This window comes from Lemur catta, chromosome 16, assembly GCF_020740605.2.
Source record: "Lemur catta isolate mLemCat1 chromosome 16, mLemCat1.pri, whole genome shotgun sequence".
Taxonomy (NCBI): domain Eukaryota; kingdom Metazoa; phylum Chordata; class Mammalia; order Primates; family Lemuridae; genus Lemur; species Lemur catta.
The window spans coordinates 24,320,514-24,340,266 of NC_059143.1; positions in this window are offsets into that span (position 1 = coordinate 24,320,514).

Below are 19,753 nucleotides of genomic sequence, written 5' to 3' on the forward strand. Positions count from 1 at the left end.
TGCAGCCAAAGTCCATTTGAGAAGTAGAAGATCTTACACAAAAGGAAGAGACCAAGCTCTAGGGTTAGAAAGAATTGTATTTGAATCCCCATATCTCCAGTTTTACTATTATAGTTCACATTTAAATTACTTTAAGCAAACCTTAATTTATCTGTAAAGGGGAATAAGTGACTATGAAGATTAAATATTAAAATTAAATTAAACTAACAAAGCTAAAATTTGGTTCTCATTAAAGTTTAATGAAATTCATGAATTCCTAGTAAGTCTAATCTAATCAACAAAAAAAGAAAAAAATACAATATAACGGTAACAGAATTGAAAATATTATATTGTTAGAGATCCTGTGGACATTAATAGAGTAATAATGGAATTTATAAACAACTTTGTGCTAATAAATTTGGCAACATAGATGAAATGGGCAAATTATTGGGGGAAAAGGTAACAGAAAATCTGAATACTTTTATACCTATTTTGAAAGAAGATTTTGCAAGAAAAAACTTTCCCTAAAAGAAAACTTCAGACCTAGATGATTTCACTGGTGAATCTACCAAATGTATTTTTTAAAAGTAATACCAATCTGTACAAATACTTTTAGAAAATAGGAAATGCAGGAACACTTCTCTACTTATGGTGGCACTAACATGATACCAAAAGCAGGCAAATAAAAAATAACTAAAATGGCATACCAATAAATCTCATAAAGACATAAAAAACTTTAACAAATATCAGCAATTTTAATCTAGTAACAAACAAAATTATATGAGAAATCTCAGGAATGCAAGGTTCAGTGTTACCAAGAGTACCGAGAATGTCAATCATCAATTCAACAGAAAAAAAAGCCATCTTTCACCATCTTAAAAGATGTTGAAAAGGCATTTGATAAAATTCAATACCCGTTAACAATGAAAAAAAAAACTTCTCGGCAAACAAGTGTAAATGGAAACTTCCTCAATCTGATAAAGACACCTGCAGGATACCTACAGGTGAGATCATACACAAAAGCAAATATTGAATATCCTTTCCCATGATTAAAAACAAGGCTTTCATCATTTCTATTCAAAGGTGTACTGGAGAAAATAAGCAGTATAAAGAGACAAAAAAAAGAGTAAATAATAGAAAAAATGTCTTTATGATATAATCTTTTAAGTAGAAAATCCTAAGGAATCTACAAAACAACTACCAGAACTCAGAAACCACAGTGCAAACTCCAAAACATTGCTGAGAGATATTAAAGAAGTGAGAATATTGAAAATAGCATTTTTATAAATTGGAAGTTTCAATATATTTAAGATTTCAGTTCACCCCAAGTTAATACAGAAATTCAACACAATCCCAATCAAAATGTACTATTTTTGTAGAAATTGACAATTCTACAATTTATATAGAAAACAATCTAGAATAGGAAAAAAAAAATTAAAGAAAAAGTAAAAATTTGAGGCAGCACACAGTATCTGATATCAAAATTTGCTTAAAACTTAACATTGATCAAGACAATATGATACTGAGCTAGGGATAGTCAAACAGGTCAATGGAAAAGAATAATGAGTCCAAATATACTCACATATATATGTTCGATTGATTCAACAGGAGAACTAGGACAATTTAACGGGTGGGAGCTTCTCAATAAATTGTGCTGGAACAGGTGGATTTAACGTTGAGAATAAAATTAATATTAACATTGATGCTTACCTCATCCAACAGACAAAATCTGAGACTTAAAAATAAAACTAATATTCTGAAACTTTGGAAAAAAATAGAATATCTTTCATATTTGTTTGAATGAGGACAGATTCCTTTAAGAGGACACAACAAAAATTGATATTAGAGATCACCAAAATTAAATTTTCAGCTTCTTAAAACACAGTGTTAAGAAATTAAAATGTAAGTCTGATATATTAAAAATTGCAATATATATTTGCCAAAGGGTTTATCCCCAGTTTATAGAAAGAATTCCTACAAATCAATAATAACAAAATTAAAAATGAGCAAAAGACTGGAACAGACACTCCAAAAAAGAAGATACATAAATAATGAAGGAGTACAAGAGAAGATGCTCAACATTATTAGTCATGATGGAAACAGAATTTTAAACATTCCAAACCTACTAGAATAGTTAGTATTAAAAGTACTGAGAAAACCAAATGTTGGCAAGGACATAGAGCAACCTAAACTTTCATATAATGGCGGTGGAGTTGTAAAATGATACAACCACTTTGGAAAAGTTTGGTAGTTTCTTACAAAGTTAAATATTTACCTAACTATAGGCAAATATATATATCTTTTCACAAAAATGCTCTACAAGACAACTTATAGTAATGTTATTCACAAAATCACAGTGGGTCCCTTGACTGGAAATTAGCATGGAATACATGTTCTGTAAGGATAAGCTCAGTATAGATCTGGACTAGAAACATACTTATTCTACAGGGAACAACTATGGTTCAACTGTGATGCAAAAGTTGGAAAGTCAAGAAATAATGAAGTAAATAATCTACTTTCTGTGAGCTGGGTATGTGTAGGTATGTTTTCTTTTAAGGAGTATTATTTATATTTTGAGGTTTTTTCTTGATTTGTGTAACATATGGCTGAGAGTTCTGATCTCCCACCTTTCCCAACTCATGAAACTCTTTCCATCTTCCCTCTGGAACAAAAACATCTGCTGGATCCTCAGTCTCTTTACCATTCGCTCTGAGTGAAACCTGACTCTCCCCAAGGGTCCTGCTTCCCTGTGGCCCTCTCAGTTGGTGGCTGCTGTCTTTTCCATATCCATAAAACCACTAGCCCTCAAAGTGAATCAGTTTTTTGTTTACTCTCCTTCTGTCCTCTTTAAAATCAGCAGTGTTTGAATATCTTCTTGTCATCAGACTTCACCACTTGTCACCCCACCTTGTTGCGGTCATTGGTTGTCCCCTGGATTGCTCTTCCTTCTCTGTGCCCCACTCCTCTCATTTCAACACACTCCTGGCATAATCCTTAGTCAATTCAGTATCCAAGTATACAGTCTTTTTAATTTCTTGGTCTCTCAGTTTCTTGACCTACTCAACTGTCAACGGTTTTGTCCTCTGTCCCATATGAGACACTCTCCTTTGTCACACCCTAGGACCCAACACAAATAAGTTTAAACCCCACATGCCAACAGCTCTATTGTACAATCACCACCTTCTGTCTTTCCAGCTTACCTGCTCTGCAGCCACAAACCCAGTAATCTGTCAACATTGTAGGGACCCAGAGTCCATTTTCACTACCCCTTATCCCCCCATTTCCTCTTATCTAGCTTAATTCCATGATCAATTAATCATTCCCAGCCATATACCACTTATTCTCTTTTCTTTTGTGCTCATTCCTTTTTGCTTGGCAAAACCCACTCATGGTAAAATCTTAGTACCTATTTCCCACCTATACACATGCTTGTGGAAATTTTTAAATGACACTATCTCAGTAAATGCCTGATTGCTAACCTTAAATATGCCTTTAATGCTGACCCACAATCAGTCCATGTTTTCTGATTCCATTCATTCTCCCAATCTCCTACACAATTATTTTAAAACTTTTCCTCCCTCCTCAAACCTCAAACACATCTTCTTCCATCCTCAATCTCAAACATCTTTTCTCTACTGCAGACTCATCCAACTGCTTACTTTATATCTCCATTTAAATGTATAATTTATTTTTCAAACTTGAAATGTCCAAAATTGAACTCTGATCTTCCCCTGAAATCGGTGCCTCCCGCAGTTTCCCCATCACAGATAATGCCAAGTCCTTTCTATCAGTTCTCAGGCCAAAATTCCTGTGGTTGACTTTGATTCCTCCCTTTCATGTGACAACATTCAATCCATCAATAAATCCTGAGAACAAGAAAAAATCTGCTGGATCCTCAGATTTATCTTATCTTTATATTTAGCCTTAAAGACTTAAACATAATTGGACCATTTCTCATCACCTCTACTATTAACCACCATCCAAACTCCCACCTTCTCTCAAGTGGGTTATTTCAATAGCCTTTTAATCGATCCTGCTCCCTGCTATTGTCTTTGACCATCTTCAGTTTATTCTCAACATAGCACTTTGAGTGATCTACTTTAAATGGCAGATCAATCCCGTCCTTCTTCTACTGAAATCACTCTGAAGCTTCTCATCTCACCAAGAGTCAAAGTCCTTATAAGATGGCCTGTTGACCCCTACACAATCCTTCCAATCTTCCTGAACTAATCTGTACTCTTCACTTCTTCCACTCTATCCACATTGACATCTTCTGTTCTCCCAGCAAAACAGGACTGCTCCCACCTCTGAACCTTTGCATTGGCTGTTTCCTGTGCCTGGAACACTCTTCCTATAGGTATGTACATAGATCAATTTCTCTTTTTAGTTTAGTTTTTGTTCAAATGCCATCTTCTCATTAAGATTCCCACGGACACTATCTTTGGAATTTCAACTACATCATAACTTTTGATACCCCTATCCATATTTTATTTTTCATTATGTCTCTTAAAAATATACAGCAGTCTATTTTATGCATTTTGCTTATTGTCTGCCTCTCCCTACTCCAGCAGAAGTTCCATAAAGCAGAAATTTTACCCTTTTCATTCATTACAGTATCTTAGCACCTAGAACAATGCCTGGCACCTATAACCACTCAATAAATATTTATTGAAGATATGAATAAACATGCCTAGGATTGTGGTGACATATTTACTCAGGTCTGACATCTCTCCATAAATGCAGAAAACAGTTTCCCCAATTCTACTGGGAACCTGTTCAAGCATATATTGATCACAGTTTCAGGGCATGGACCTTAGAAGTAATTATTAATATTAGCAACATTTTATGAGTTTACAAGTAACTAACAATGTAGAATTTTCAAAATCAGAGTATCAAATGAAAGGAAGATAAAATAGATCAAAACTATACAACTAGAAATGTGAATAACCCCCAGAATCCAGTATTTGAACAATTTGTTTTGTGGTTTGTAGGTCTTAATGAAGACCTTAATTAAGGTCTTAATGATTTCCCAGAACCAAAGAGTAAGGCAAAATTATGACTTTTTATATGCACCTATGAATAGAGATAGGGGTATACTGTGGGATATGAGGGTAAAATTGGTAGCAGCCAATTAAAGAAGTTAAGATTGTAAATATTATCAAAACAATCAAAAGGGGACTGTCCTCTTTAAATAGCCCCACAATTCCAGTTGAATCTATATGTTAATTATAAAGCCATTCATAGATTCTCTGAGCAGGGCAAAAGAAAAGGAAGCAATAGTAATGAAACAGTGTTAAGCAGACTCAAAATCTGAAGCCTGGGAAAAGTTTAAACCAAACCATGACTTAAGCAGAGGAAAAAGAAATATTTATCATAAAATAAAATAAGTGGAACAAGGCAAGATAGTTCTGGATTGATATATTTGAATGCTTGACACCAGGCACTACACTGATTTTTAAAAGTACAAGAGAAGTGGGAAATTCTAATGTCAGCAAAGGACCAAATGACAGACAAGAAATTGCCTAGGAATGCCCCTTATCTCCTTAATTGGGTGTGTGCTGATTTCATCCCTTTAATGGCCCAGAAGCTAGCCCAGGCCTCTCAGCTCACCTGGACAGCCAACTCAAATTCCAAAGTCCTGGCAGAATCCCTTCAAGAATGGACTTCTAGATATGTGTTTGTCATAGTTAGAGGCACCAGTAGTACAGAGAGAGTTATGTGAATAGTTCATCAGACAGAGAGAGCAATATCATCTACTTTGTAATATTGCAAATATTTTCCCACTATTTCAACCACACTACTGATTGATGTTGGCCATTAACAAATACTCAGTGTTTCTGAAATCCAGAAAGAAAAACAAATTGACTCTTTAGAATTATTTAAAAGCTGAGGTTTGATTCATAAAAGGCAAGATGTATTAATGAGCATTTACTTCAAGTTATTTTAAAATTTTTTAATACATTATTAACTGTTAAAATAACATAAGCAGCTTTCTGTAACCAGAGAATTAGATCAGAATATAAATGAAAAAATAACATTATTATATTAAATATATTATATATAAAAATAATAACACTATAACAGAATACCACAGACTGGGTAATTTATAAAGAAAAGAAAGTATTTAGTCCCGGAGGCCGGGAAATCCAATATCAAGGTGCTGGCATCTGACACGGGATGCTATGTCATCCCATGGCAAAAGACAGAGGTACAAGAGAGGACGAGAGAGAGAGCAAGAGAAAGCCAAACTCACTTTTATAACAACCCAGTCTCATGATGACCACATTAATCTACTCATGAGGGCAGAGCCTCATGGCCTAACCACCCCTAAATGGTCCTACCTCTCAACACCTTCACAATGGCAATTAAATTTCTTTTTCCTAGTTTTTAAAAATCAATTGACACAATGATTGTACATATTTATGGAGTACATAGTGATGTTGTGATATATATAATGTATAGTGATCACATCAAGGTAATTAGTATATCCATCATGTCAAACAGTCATCATTTCTTTGTGTTGGGACCATTGAATAGCCTCCTTCTAGCTATTTGAAACTAGATAAAATAAAAGTATTGGAGAGAACATTCAAACCACAGCAAGTCCCACCCCCACTCAGATAGTAAATGTTAACAGCCTAGTATGTATCTTCACCAACTTTTCCCACATACACACAGACACACAAACACACACACATTTCTTAGCAAAACCAGAAATCTAGAAGCTATATGAAAGAAAAGATAGACTTATCAGAGAAGATAAGAATTAACAGTTTAGATTTGAAAAAAAACTACCACAAAGAAGCGAAAGACTGGTAATATACTAGGAAAAAATCACATCTCATACAGTAATACTGTTAATACAACAACAGATCTCATATATAAGATAAGAAAATGTCAACAACTTGTTAGAAAAGTAGAGAGAAGCTACAAATTATTAATTTACTGAAAAAAATACATATTATATATATATACACACACACAGATATATATGTGTGTGTGTGTATATTTTTGCTCAAAATGGAATCGTACCATATACATTACTCTGCAACTTGCCTTTTTTGCTTAACACTACAGTAAGAACTTCCCTTCACGTCAATGAACATACATGTATCTCACTCTTTTAAATAACAGTACAATATTCCATACTGTATATATACCACAATTTATCCAGCTATATTGGACATTCACATGTTCAGTTTGTTTCTAGTATTTACTACTAAAAGCAATGCCATAAGGATCTTTGTACATTTGTGCATTCATATACATATGTGTGTGTGTGTGTGTGTGTGTGTGTGTGCATGCCTTTATTTTTATAAGTGAGATTCCCAAGTTAGTTCTGCTGGTTCAAAGCATTTAATCAATTTTTATGAAATTACCTCCCAAAAAGATTCATTTTGCCATCAGCAATATATGAGCATTTCTATTCCCTTTTTGCTTAGCACTGGATATCATTGTTATTTTAAATCATGGCTAATCTGAAGGGTAAAATTGTTCTCATTTTGCTTTGATTAAATTTTTCTAACTACTTTGGAGTTTGAGCAGCTCTCATATTTGTGCCATTTACATTTTCTTGTCTGTAAATTATTCCCACTGAGAACTGGTACAAGACAAGGGTGCCCAATGTCACCACTTCTATTCAACATAGTGCTGGGAGTCCTAGCCAGAGCAATCAGGCAAGAGAAAGAAATAAAGGGTATCCAAATTTGGAAAGTGGAAGTAAAACTACTGCTTTTTGCTAATGATAATATTTTACATCTAGAAAATCCCAAAAACTCCACCAAGAGACTGCTGGAATTGATAAATAAATTCAGCAATGTCTCAAGTTACATAATCAATGTATACAAATCAATAGCATTTCTATACACCGATAACAGTCAACTGAGAGTCAAATCAAAGACTAAATACTATTCACAATAGCTACAGAGAAAATAAAATACCTAAGAATATATTTAACCAAGGAGCCAAAAGATCTCTACAAAGAGAATGGTGAAACACTGAGCAAAGAAATTGCACAGGACACAAACAAATGGAAAAACATATTATGTTCATGGATCATTAGAATCAACATTGTTAAAATGTCCATACTACCCAAAATGATTTACAGATTCAATGTAATCCCCATCAAAATATCAATCTCTTATTTTACAGATCTAGAAACAAATAATTCTACTCTTTGTTTGAACTGGAAAAGAGCCTGAATAGCCAAAGCAATCTTAAGCAAAAAGAACAAATTTGGAGGTATCATATATTCAGACTTCAAATTATACTACAAAGTCATAATAACCAAAACAGCATGGTATTGGAACAAAAACAGAGACATAGACCAATGGAACAGAACAGAGAACTCAGATTTAAAACCATTCACACGTAGCTAACTGATCTTTGAGAAAGCAGACAATATACACTGGGGAAAAGAAGCTCTATTCAATAAATGGTGCTGGGAAAATTGGATAGCCACATGCAGAAGATTGAAATAGAATCCATATCTCTCAACATTCACAAAAATTAATTTAGGATGGCTGAATGACTTTAATGTAAGGCATGAAACCATCAGAATTCTAGAAGCAAATACAGGATCAATTCTTCTAGATATTGGCCTAGGCAAAGAATTTATGAAAAAGAGCTCAATGGTAATTACAGCCACAGCAAAATAAATAAATGGGACTTTATTAAATTAAAAAGCTTCTGCATATGCAAGAAAATAATCAACAGAGCAAATAGATAATCTATGGAATGGGAGAAAATATTCACAAGCTATACATCCAATAAAGGGCTAATAACCAGAATCTACGAAGAACTCAGCATGAAAAAATCAAACAACCCCATAAAAAGTGGGCAAAAGACATGAACAGAAGCTTTTCAAAAGAAGATAGAAAAATGGGCAATAAACATGAAAAAATGCTCAATGTCGCTAATCATCAGGGAAATGCAAATTAAAACCAAAATGAGATATCATCTTACCCGAGTACAATGGCTTTTGTTGAAAAGTCCAAAAACATTAGATGCTGGGTGAATGCAGAGAGAAAGGAACACTTATACATACTGTTGGTGGGAATGCAAATTAGTGCATCCTCTAAGGAAAACAGTATGGAGATTCCTCAGAACTAAAAGTAGACTTACCATTGGATTCAGCAACCCCACTACTGGGTATTTACCCAAAGGGAAATATTTCATTTTGTCAAAAAGACACCTGTACTTGAATGTTTACTGCAGCACAATTCACAATTGCAAAGATGTGGAATCAACCCAAGTGCCCATCAAATCATGATTTGATTAACAAAATGTGTTGTATGTATACCATGGGATAACACTCAGCCATGCGGAAGGATGACTTAATGCCTTTTGCAATAATATGGGTGGAACTGAAGACCATTATTATCCTAAGTGAAGTATCTAAAAAGCGTAAAACAAACACTACATGTACTCGCTATTATATTGGGACTAACCAATGAGCACACATGTACACAGAGGGAAGTACAACTCAGTGGAAATCAAGTAGGGGAGAGGGGAGGAGGGGATGGGCCAAAACCTACCTAATGGGTACGATGAACACTATCTGGGTGATGGCACACTTACAGCTCTGACTCAAATATTACAAAAGCAATCCATGTAACCAAAAATATGTGTTCCCCTGTAATATTTTGAAATAAAAAAATTACAATAAAGTAGATGACAATTCTGTGAGAAAAAATGAAATGAGAAAATATAAAAATCAAAAAGAATAAAAATAAATGTAAAACAAAATCTAAGTTGGCAGAGAACACCTCTAATAAAATAATAATCATAATATATTTGAATAAATTAAGCTTACTATTAAAAGACAAATATCAAATTTTATTAAATATAAACAAACAAAGATTAACAAAAAAATTCTCTTTTCTTTATAAATTGCGCAGCCTCGGTCTTCTGTTTTAACAACACTAAATGAACTAAGACCTCATATCACATGGTAGCTGAAGGCTGTCATCCCTACACAGGTCTACACATTCCCAGCAGACCACTGCCAACCAGTCCATGGCTTACATGGCTGCCAAACTGGGTCATGCAGCCAGTCTACATCATTCAGAGATGTCACTTTCCTAACATGGGACAGAAATAGTTCACAGTATATTGCCTTTATAATTCTACTTCATTCTCCTCCCCTGAACTCCTGCCAGCAGCCTACCTGGATTCTGTGCTTGATTGAATAGAATCTAGGAAAACTTTTCACTCAGTGCTCAATGTTTAGTCTCTATTAGTTTTTTTTCTTTTTTTAAAAGCAATATGTGTAATACTACAAGATTCTAGATTTATTAGATTTATTTTTCTCTTTGCAAGTTGTATCAAGTTGACATTGCTGCTGTAACAAATTTCTACAACCTTGGTGGCTTAAAATAACACATTTATTTGCTTTATAGCTCTGGAAGTCAGAAATCTGAAATAAATTTCACTGTCAAGTCGGCAAAAGGGCTGATTTCTTCTGGAGGATCTGAGGGGAAAATCTATTTTCTTGCCTTTTTCTTATGGCTGCTTGTATTCCTTGGCTTCTGGTCTCCTTCCTCTATCTTCAAAATACATGACTCCAATCTCTGTTTCCATCATCATATCACCTCCTCCTCTGGCTCTGCCTCCTCCTGCCTCCCTCTTATAGGGACTATTTTGATGATAATGGATCCACCTGGATAATCCAGCATTATCTCTCCATCTCAGGAATCTCAATTTCATCACATCTCTAAAGACCCTTTGGCTATATATGGTAACATTCACAGTTCCAGGGATTAGGAAACAGAAATATTTAGGCGGTCATTATTCAGCCTACCACAAAAGCTGTCCAATTTGAGAAGTACTGTAACAAAGAAGAGTGTGAATCTTAGGGAAGAATTTCAAAAGGACCTCACTACAGAGATCCAGAATAAAGACGAATATAACACATCCCTATTTTATTGTAGCTCAGATGAAATCCTGACAAGGAATCCATACAATCCTTTTCCTATCCATTCCCACTCACAAACATCCCTAGTGTATAAGCCTGATTGATCATATTGGAGAGTTTAGTGGAGGAGAGTGCCACCATCTGCTTGATTTCAGCAATAACAAATCCTCTGGGATGCTCTAGGGGAGGATGCTGTTAGATACTGTGTTCCAGCTATGTCAATGCTGGGCCGTTTGATAATGACCTATTTTAAGACATATAAAGGGATATAACAGCAGTGGGTAGATTCACATTTTGGGAATAACTTCCATATAAAAGGCTCAATCCTTCCTATATGGTTAGGCAGTAAAAAAGCTTAAAATTCAGCAACAAAAAGTAGTTATAGCATATTAATATACTCACTGTAAATCCTAGATAAAAACTATTTTTGTCAAAATAGTATTTTTAATAGAGTAACAGTGTTAATTATTCATAATACATAGGTATTTGATATGAGCTAACTTTTCATGTCATTAAATTAATCATGAATATATTTGTGAAACATATTTTCATCATCTCATGATTTGCACATGCTTCTGCAAATGCCTGTAATGAAGTCTTTCATTAACTTTGCTGAGCTAAATGCATTTTCAAGAAAGAAGTCTTAAAATTACCATGATATGTAAGCAAAATAACTAAACTGAATTTTAATATGAAAATTTGGTTAATAACGATTATGAGAAAAATATTCATGAAGCACAAAATGCGAAGATTATTATTCAAATAAAACAGAAAGAGCTTCTATTTTTATATACAAACAAATGCCAAAAAAAAAGAGAAAGGAAAAGTAAAACTGCTTCAGATTTCTTCTTTTAAGATAACCCATAGTATAACTGCTAGAAAGTAAGAGAGTTATTCCATTTAGTGCAAGTAGCATAATAGAATTATAGAAGGAATTGGGTAGTTGGAATTCACACCCATAAACACATGGCTACAAATTTCTAAGTTAATGCTATTTGGAAAATGGACAGGCATGAGTAATTGGAATAAATTCACTATTATTTAGAGCATTTGATTTAGATGACATATCATTTATGCAAATCAAATTTATTTCCAGGAGCCAAAATGAAAGGAAGGAGACAAAACAGAGATGACATTTTTTAAAGTATGTTATTAATGAAAATCCAAAAGTGTATGAGTTTTACACTCTTGTTTTCTTCATTTTTGAATCAAGGATTTATTTAAAACTCAATCTGTGAATAATTACTAGCCAAGATATTTTGTTAGGTGCTGCTTAATGCATTTATGCAGTGTACCATGGGGGAACCATCTCCTCTGGAGCATCCTTAAACAGAACTATGAAATCCACTGAACTGGAATGTTACAAGTTTTGTCTGTCACTACCCCAGAGACCCACCTCTAGGTGTCTGTTCATCCCTCCCCCAACTCAGGCTGGGCCCGCGTCCCAGGATCTTTCCTGATGGCCCTTCCTAAACCCAGCATTTGTGTATTTCTCCTGTTTTCTCAGAGTCTTCCTATGTCATTGGGTGGTTAGCTGGGAAAATTAATTCCGACTGTGAGGTAGTAAAGACAGATAATACCATGATTGTAAAATTATAGTCTGAGCTGGGAGGGCAGCCAAAGCCACAGGACAGATACAGAGCATCAGCATGATTTTAAGCTCTCTCAAGATACTTTGGTGTACATAATCTCAATTTCTGCCTCAGTAAAACCTTGTTCCGATCTCCTTGACAACCTGAATTCAAATTGTATTACTTTAAATATAATGCATTGATATTTGTATTTGAAATATGCATGTATTACAAGCTAAGAACCAAAAAATGTTTCAAGGAAATTATATAATTATTTAGTATAAAATTCTTATTATTTAAACATATGTGGTTATATGATGAGACACCTATAATCTATGAAAAAAAGTTTTGTTTTTTTCTAAGAATAGCAGGAATAAATGTTGAATTTTATCCTATGTTAAACCAGCAGTTTAGTGGCTAATAACAATCCCAGTCAGAACAAAAAAATACTGGAAAATAATATTCAATGAATATGGATTAATAATTGTAAAGTAGAATAATTTCTATTTCATAAACATATTTGGGACAATTATTATGCTCCAAGAGCACAGATATTTTAAAGTTTTGCATTAAAAAAAAAAACAACTAACTTTGCCTCACACTGCAATAAGACCTAAAATCCAAATTTGAGCAGTTTTGGGGCTATCTTAATGATCCATTCAATCACAGTAAGGTTCAGTAAGTAGATTATGCATGTTAGGATGGACTTAGAAACTAAATCAACTGAAAAACAGCTGATTTGTTGGTATGGTTCAGCAAGCCTTAATAAGTGTAGTAATTTTCCCAGATTTTTACAGAACTATTTCATTTAATAGAACTTAATTAATCCAAATATATGAAAATTTTACTAAGATTCAGATTTTATATTATCTCTGAGGATAAGATTTGCTAAGAGAATTGACAGGTGATGATCCTAGGAATCTTTAATCTGTTTGCAACTGTTTTCAAAAACTGTAGTAGTAACCATTTGTACTAAAGCAATTAATGTGCTAATTATATATGTGCCCTTATTCTAATCCTTGGAGCAGAGTCAGCAAGGCCACTGTTTGGCAGGGCTCTTCAGTGAAGTTGAAGAACTAAATGTACTCAGAAATAAAATTCCATTTTTTATAAACCAAGAAAAACTCCAATTTCATATGGCTTATTATTCCCCAGATTTGGATATCCCACTTATCGAAGTCACTCTGCAAAACACAACAGCTGCCTACCATAAAGCTCTGTTGCAATATAATTAATTTATAAAACAGGTGTTACTCCTATTTCTTCCATTCCTAAGTCTCATTGTTAAAAAAAGAGGCTCATATAATCTATAATTCAAATATTATGCTAATTTTTAAAAATTTACCAAGCTTTACTATACGAGGAGAAGATTGGTCTACAGAATATTTGAACATGCTAATCTATTGATTTTCAATGTTAAACACAATCAGAAGCAGCACAGAAGAAAAAAGAATCCAAGAGGGATAGGCTTTTTTGGTTTTCTTTTGTTTTTCATTTTGTTATTTGTTTTATGCCGGCTACCATTCCTCTGCTCACAGTTTTTGGCAGTCTACATGGTTTTCTTCCAGTCACGTGGCATTTTATTCCAAAAGTCATATTTGCAGTGTCGACTTCATTAAGACCCAGATGCTTAGTAGTAGAATGGATTCAAATGAACTAGCATTACTATGATAGTGGCATAATTTTGCAAGGTTTTCCCTGTGCTTCAAACAGTTCTTCTACATCAGGTCCTATTCTCTTTTATATTTGCCCTAGTTTATTAAAGGTAATGAAGAAAAATATTTAGTGAACTCGTGGTAGCCAAGAAGAATAAAAGAAGGAAGGAAGGAAGGAACTAGGAAGAAAAAGAGGTTGGGAGGGAGATGGAGACAGGTGATGAGAGGGAGAGGGAGAGAGAGAAAGAGATGGAAAAAATAAAAATAGAATTTGGTATTGTTGGTTTTGTAATGGACTCCTGAGAGATAACTTCAGAGCATATAAATATGAAAAACTATGTTACATTGGGGGAGAGAAGGGGTTCATGGCTGGAAGGGAGCTGAAGGGGGTTTCTGGTAATGTTCTGTTTCTTGATCTGCTTGCTGGTTATAGGTAGGCTCAATTTGTAACAATTCATCAAACTGTACATATATGATATGTGCACTTTTTAGTGTGTATATTATATTTCACTAAAATATTTTAAAATAAAACATGTGCTACAGGGGAACATACATTATCTTCCATCTGTTTTAAATTTGCCTGGATGAAGTGACTTTGAAAGTGATTTAAGGCATCTATCAACTCCATGGTCAAATATGATCTTTCCTTATGGAAGGAAGATAGCATCCGATAGGTTTCAATTATGGTTGCAGCTCTTTAATAACTGAGTGTTCTTAGATAAGTGGCTTTACATCTCCCACATCTCAGTTTTCTATTTTGGAAAATGTTACAGGATCATTTAATGAGATATGAATTCCTGTCCTGTTTTTCCTGGGAAAGGAAGGACAGCCAATCTGATGTTCTTTGGATTTGTTTGCTCCAGAAGTAATTAGCTACCCTCTTTGAGTTTCAAGATTTATTCTAAGAAAATCTCAACCAGTCTTCATTTGAAAGAACCAAACTGTTCTTTGTTTGAAAGAAAGTTGAGATTTTGGCAGAGTTGGGTACACAGAGGGAGGCTGGTGCATTTTGAGGAAGAGGGAAGAGATAGTTGGAGTCCTGTGTCTGGAGCAGATTCTGTGATCAGCTGAGTTCCCATCACAGTAAACAGCAAAATTTCCATGAGTATGCATAGTAGCTGAGAACAGTTTCTCAGCTTTGACCCTACTGATGTATTGGGCCAGATAATTCTTTTTGCTGGAGCTGTCCAGTGCATTGTAGGATATTTAGCAGCATTCCTAACCCCTACCCTCTAGATGCCATTAGCACCTCCTGTCCAAGTTGTAACAACTAAAAGTTGCCATTGTTGCCAAATGCCTCCTGAGGGACCAAATCCCCATTTCTCCATTTAGAACTAGTGGCTTAAAGAAAAGTGCTAGATGCTGAATTTGCCATGAGAAGAATGAGGGGGGATAAATGTCAGGAGCTGCAAAGCCACTTGCCTTTGAATGGGCCTCTAAAATTGAACAATGAGCATATAAAATGATTTACTTTCCAACTTCTGTAGATTGTATAAACTTAGCTTGTGTAAATTTCATATCAATCCCAAGGGTTGGAGGTTGGGGACTGTTGAGAATGTCTTTTTCATAAACCCTAGCAGATGGGGGATTAAGCCAGGTTTGATTTGATTTGATTTAGAAAACTAAAGACATCTAAAAGTTATTTTATGTAGGTGTCATGGTGCAAATCTCTACGTGTTACTTGTGTTTAAAAAAAAAACCTTAGCAATATTACTAACATACAGCAAACACCAAATAAATGTTAAATGTGTTATTTTCATCCCTACTTTATAGATAATGAAAGTCACAAAGAAGCCAAACAAACTTTCCAAGAACCAGAGCTAAGTAATAAACAAAATGGGGGCCAAAATGGATTACTCCTGGGGCCTTTACTTTCTCTGACACTGTTGCCTATATTAATGATTGATTTTTGTTGGAGTGCCTAGAAAGTACTACTTTCCTCTCAGTTCAACTCAGAAACTATGGGCATCCATTATGTTCCTAACACCCTATTTAGTCATTTCAGGATATAAGAGCAATATATAACCCAGTGGAATTATTGTGTGTGGGCTTTTTTCTTTTTCTTCTTTCCTTTCGTTTTCTTTTTTCTTTTTTTTGACAGTCAAGACATCTGAAGCAATACAAAAACCTGCCAGAATGAAGGTGCTTAAGTATCAAAATGATAGATACAGACTATAGGCGCTAAAAGCATTCTGAAAAGGAAAACGCAAAATAAATCAGGGTAGTTGAGGAAGACATTATGGGATTTGAGCTAGAAATTTAAGAATAGGTAGAACAAGTAGAAATTTAGGGAAAGGCTTAGAGACAAGGAGAACAACATGTATATTTCTACTGCATGAAAAGGTCCACAGTCTGCCTGGAATTTTTTATCTCTGGCCTCTGTCCGCTGCACAGCCCCTGCATCCCTTCCCTCCACACACACACACACACAATTCTTCAATCTCACTATGCTTCAACTATGTCATAACCTATAGGGACTTAATTCCTATATGAAGGCTGCTCTCCTTGCCTGCAGACATTCTGCTTACTCTGGCCCACTTGACTTGCAAATTCCAATTTGCCCTTCAGATTCAAAACTCAAATTCACCTTTTCATATTTCCTAAGAGAAAATCAGTAATTTCCTCTCCTCTATTCTTAACTTCATGATAGCACTTACTACATAATTTGGTGATTTATGCTTATATGTGTGCCCCAATATATCGAATACAGAATCTCTGGTAAGTATACTGGTATTAATTCAGCATGATCCACAGTTTTGCTTTACTCTTTAGTTGAACACCATCAAAATATGCTTACACAAATACTTACCAGACCCTTTAAATTCATTTTTAACTGCACAGCTAACACATGATTCTAATTTCCTTTTATATTTTTCAAAAATGTTAGATTTAAATCTAAAATAGCCTTAAGACTCCATCCTCAATCCTAGTATTCACTTCCATTCCCCTGAGGTAATTACTATTACGTCTTTTGTTCATTTTTCCAAATAATTTAACCTTTGATTAGTGGGTATGTGTGCTGGTTATAAATTATTTTATGTGAGTGTTTTTTAGGTTGGTGGTATCTTATTCTATGTAGTCTACACTATGTGATTTTTAGAATTATTTGTATTAATGCCTGTGGATTGTGTATTTTAATTCACAGACAGTATTCCATAAAATGTACATTCCATGATTGATTTAAACTTCTCTTTGAAAGACATTAACTTGGTTTTCAGTGTTTTGATAATCCAAATAATGCTGCAGTGAACATTCTCTGCCCTCAGGCACAGATACCTAGAAGTAGACTTGCAACCTCACAGGCTCTGAAAATTTATTTTCATTTGTACTTTCAAATTTCTGCCTAACATGAATAAATCAATATACATATTCATACCCTAAAAATAGCTTAGGAAAGAGCCTGTTTTCCACATTTTTACTGAAAATTTTTATTGCCAGATTTTTTTTTTTTACTTTTGCAGAGTGGAGAAAAAAAAATCTCAGTTTTGTTTTATATACCTTTTCTTGATTAGACTAATTTGAAAAGGACTGAACATTTTCATAATATTGAATATTTTGATCTTTGAATGTAGCATAGTTTTCTGTTTATTTAGATCTGTTTATATCATTGAATAAAGTTTTATCAGCTTCTTCATAAACATCTTCAATTTTTTTGGTCTGTTGCTTTCTTAACCAGGAATTTTATATTTTTGTAACTATTGTAAACGGGTTCTTATATTCTATTTTAATTTTTTTTTTTTTTACTGATGAAGAATAGGAAAAGTTGATTTTTGCATGGGGAATTTTATCCAGCCAATTTGCTAAGTTCTTCTATTAGTTCCATTGCTTTTTAGTTGATTCTCTGAAATGTTCTAGGAAGACCATCAGATAATCTCTTTTCAATCTCTGAGCTATTTTTTTTCTTTTCCTACTTTAGCTCAAACCACTAGTTTATTATTCAATAATAGTAGTTATTATAGATACTATGTACTTATTTCTGACGTCACTGGGCATGTTTCTAATATTTCATTATTAAATATGATATTTGCATCAGTTTTACCAGATGATTTTTAATTGATTAAGAAATTATTTTCTATCCTGATTGAGTTGTTATAATGAATGGATGTCAGATTTTATATATTTTTTATAAGTATCCATTAAAATAATCAAATAATTTTTCTTCTTTATTGTATTTAACAAAGATTATATATCAAATTACCTTGATATAATTTCTCATGTTGCTCCACCTTTACAATACATGAATAAACCTTCTTGGTCAGTGTTTCAGTTAGGAATTGCATTCAGCTACTAGTAAGAGAGACCTAGCTATAGTGGATTAAACACACAAAAGCTTATATTTCTGAAATAATCAGAAATCTAGACTAAAGGTGTTGCTGGCATTGGTCCAGTAACCTGAAGGTATAAAAGAGGTCTCTGTTTTCTCTTGGTTTTTCCCCACAGTCCCAAGATTACCGTTAGAGATGCAGCCATAATATCTTTGTCAGAGGCAGAAAAATGAAAAAAAGTATAGTAGGGAAAAATAATTTTCTCAGAAGTTACAACTCTCAAGTTCTTCTTGCTTTGCATTAGCCACCCAACCTCCAAGAGACTGAGAAGAATATAATTTCTAAGCTGGTCATATTAGTGACTAGATTAAAATCAGGGTCTTGTTACTAGAAAAGAGAAATGAATATTTAGTAGGTAACTGGTGGTCCTCACTGCAGTCATAATACACTGTCCTTTTAACACATTGCTTGATGTGGATATTTTATTTGTAATTTTTCATCACTGTCATTGGTACAATTAATACAACTTATTCCAATATCACCAGTTATATATACACTTAGTTTTGTGGGGTGGGGGTAGGGGGGTCGAGAGGAGTATAGCTTTATGAAATTCTATCACATGCACAGCTTTAGGTAACCACCAACACAATCAAGATACTTAATTGTGCCATCACCACAAGACTACTTCATTCTACTTCTTTTTAACCGCTCTGATTTTGGCCTCCCTATCCTAACAGCAATCACTAATCTGTTTTCCATCTCTGTAATTATGTTATTTCACAAATGTTATATGACTGGAATCATGCTGTAGATATTCTTTTGAGATTAGCTTTCTCGTTCAGCATAATCTACTTCAGGTTCATGCAAGTCATTGAATGTTTCCACAGTTTGCTCCTTTTTGTTCCTGAGTAGTATTCCATGGCACGGGTAGAACCATTCACCAGTTGAAGAACATTTGAATATTTTCTAGATTTTGGCTACTATAATAAAGCTGTTATGAATATTCATGTACAAATTTCTGTGCAAGAATAAATTTCCATTTTTTGGCATATTTGCACAAGAGTACAATTGGTGGGTCATATGGTAAGTCCAGTTTTGACTTTAAAGAGAACTATCAGACTATTTTTCGAGAGTGTCTATAACATTTTATATTCCCACCAGCAATGTATAAGAAATCTGGTTTTCCACATCATTGCTGACATTTGGTAGCATCACTAGTTTTTATTTGGATAGTCTGATAGCTGTGTGGTAATATCCAACTGTGGTTTTAATTTTCATTTATCTAGTGGCTAGTGATGTTGAACATATGTTCATGTGTGTATTTTTCACTTGCATATCCTCTTTGGCAAAATATCAGTTGAAGTTTGT